The sequence below is a fragment of the Lampetra planeri genome, chromosome 1, assembly GCF_965212315.1.
Source record: "Lampetra planeri chromosome 1, kcLamPlan1.2.h2, whole genome shotgun sequence".
Taxonomy (NCBI): domain Eukaryota; kingdom Metazoa; phylum Chordata; class Hyperoartia; order Petromyzontiformes; family Petromyzontidae; genus Lampetra; species Lampetra planeri.
In genome coordinates, this window is record NC_136107.1 from 27,635,398 (window position 1) to 27,638,302 (window position 2,905).

A 2,905-nucleotide genomic window follows, 5' to 3' on the forward strand; every position below is an offset into this window, starting at 1 on the left:
TATTCGAATCCATGTTTTTGTTACTGAATAATATTTGTCGCGAAAACCTACGCGTTAAGCGAGCTTAATTATTCCCCCCCTTGCTCGGGGATCATATCTTTTGTCTCACACAGCTTAAGTTGTTTTTGGTTTGGAAGTTGAAATGCGACTTATTTCCATTATGCCCAAGTTATGCCGAAACCGTGTTCACGATGTTTCATCGTGACCTGATCTCCCATGGAAATGTTATTTGCTCGCGTGTGCAATTTTTGCTGTCCGTGTTGCGAGGAGACAAAGACGGTTGTTTCCACGGTGGAAGCACCCGGCGCATGCGCTTATTTATTATCTTCGGAGGCATGTGTTCCAACCTTTATTGGGGCAATTTCCTGGCTTTGTGCCTGCGTGTGGAGATCCTCTCGGAAAGACAAAGACCGCCGTGTTGCTCGCTTCCCATGGGGTGTTGTGTTTGGTTAATTTTGAGAGGCTTCTCCGCCCTTAGCTCCTCTAGGATATCCACTTTAATTCCGTACTCATCATTTGACTTCTTGTGATTATTTAATCTGATATCCCGGCTAGGAATTTTGTTTTGGAGCGAAATATATGCCATAATTATTCTTTGATGCTTCGGCCCGGCCGCGTACAAATTATTTAAGGTAAATCATGTCCGTATTTAATTAACAATTGATGAATCGCGACTCTGGTGCAGACTGTAGTCTGGTTTTCAATTGGAGTGAGGATGGATACTGTTTGCTTACTTCATGGCTAAGTTGGTAACTTTGTGTATCTAACATGGTTCAAAGACCCGTCTGTGCTTTTTGTCGTCAATGCTGTTTCTTTGTTAAGAATATAATTATCTCTTCCTCCGTGGTGCCTGGTTTTGTAAGGCTTTTTAACGAAAGGGTGTCATTCTAACCCCCCCCCCCCCGCCTGCAATTCTCCCCTCTCTTGTTCCTCTTGTGTGAAATTCGGGGAGTTTTTATGACCTTGATTGCCCTCTTTCATGCCCTCTTTCCTTTGAAATGAGGTATGCGCGCATCTGTGGAAGTGTGGGGGCGTGTTCGTTCCACGTTGCCCCGTGTCTATTAAAAAACGATATTATATATGTTGGCAGAATAATTCTTTAAAAAAATAATATAAAAAAAATAAAAAGGGGGCATATACACAACAGAACCCCACGATCCGAGAGCTAAATCCCCCGGAAGCGAGCGTACGCAGACGGACGGACAGACAGACAGACAAAAAATGAATTATATAGGTTAGATTTAATACTAAATGCTCGTCAGCCACTGTGATAATACAGTATACATTTTTTTTATATTGCAAGATATTCTAATCAAATAATGGTAATATACCATCAATTAGGCAAATAACAAAAATGACCATGAAGATATTAAGCAACCATTCTTTCTTATATGTGAATGCAATGCAAACAATGTCTACAAAAAAAATTCAAAAAACTAACTTATAGTCCCTGGTGAAGGCAAAATATAGTTATTTTAAAAGAGAAGTAGTTACATATCACACTGGATAATCTTGATGTGAAGCTTTCGTGACTGCAGGAATCCATACTCCTTGATTCTTTCTGTAAAGTCACGTATTTAGAACTAAAATAATTAGTTAAAAAAAAGAGTATAAATACTGTATAAAAAAACAAATGTTTAGTCCCTGGTGGCGATGTTTACTACACATCGACGCCACCGCGGCGACGCTCACCTCGCCCACGCCCGCTTGGAGGATTTTCACCCGGCACCCGGCGCGCGTCCTCCAGGCAGCTCCTCTGCAAGAGCGGCAGCACACAGAGCACGCGCCCATCACGTCGGGATGTCATTATCACTATCACGCACGCACACCGCGCTGCATGCGTGGTGTGTATATAGAGCGGGTAGTGTAGCGGTAGCACGCTGCGCAACGAACCCGGCTACCCGGGTTCGATTCCCACTCACGGCAGACAATGGTGACGAATATTTGAACCGGTCCTGGGCCTCCCCTAGGTCGATTCAGCCTCAAATGGGTAGCTGGTGCGGTGTGTTGGCCGTGAGCGGGAATGGAACTGGGGTCAAGAGCCGCATGGCTCACGGGGTTATCTGTACATATAAAAGGGGAAGTTTGTGAATGTGTCTGTTCTAAATGTTTAGCATACTTCCCGACATGCACCAAACTTGAAATTTGGCATGTGGGTAACTTCCAGACTGTACACCATGCAACAAATATAAAAATAGACTTTTGTATTTGGGGGGGGGGGGGCGCAATAATGGATATATTTTGCACGGCAAGTGAGCGGTGACGTCACAACTTTGTCATGTCACGCAGTGTGCCTGACGTCACGCATCCCCCCCCCCCACCCTCCGCGTAGGCCGCGTGTTAATCCAAGACGAGAGTCCGAGTCTCGGCCAAGCCGGCGAGTGAAGCTCGTGGGGTAACAAATGAAACTGAACCGAGCGACGTCGCCGCCAAATCCACGGTGCCGGCTCCGAGCGGCACAGCCACTGGGAAACCGCCGCCGCAAGGCGACCAATCAGAGCGCGCGAGCGATCGGAGCGCGGCCAATCGGAGCGGGGCAGGCCTCGTCCCGCGCCCCGATTGGTCGCCTGCTGCTCAAGGGGGTTTCCAGCGCGATGTCGTTCACGGCGCAGAGGGGAGAGGGCGGGGGAGGTGTACGGGGCGGAGCGCGCGGGGGTTGTGGGGGGGGCTGGGTGGTTGTGGCGGTGGGGTGCACGGGGGTTGGGGGAGGGGGCGTTGTGGGGGGAGGGGCGTTGTGGGGGGAGGGGGCGTTGTGGGGGGAGGGGCGTTGTGGGGGGAGGGGGGGCGGGGGGGTTGTGGGGGGGGGCTGTGGGGTTATTGGTTGTGGGGGGCGGGGTGAAGTGAAGGGGGCGGGGGGGTGTAGGAGGAGCAGGGGGCGGGGCGTGCTAGTTGAGTGACAGATGCG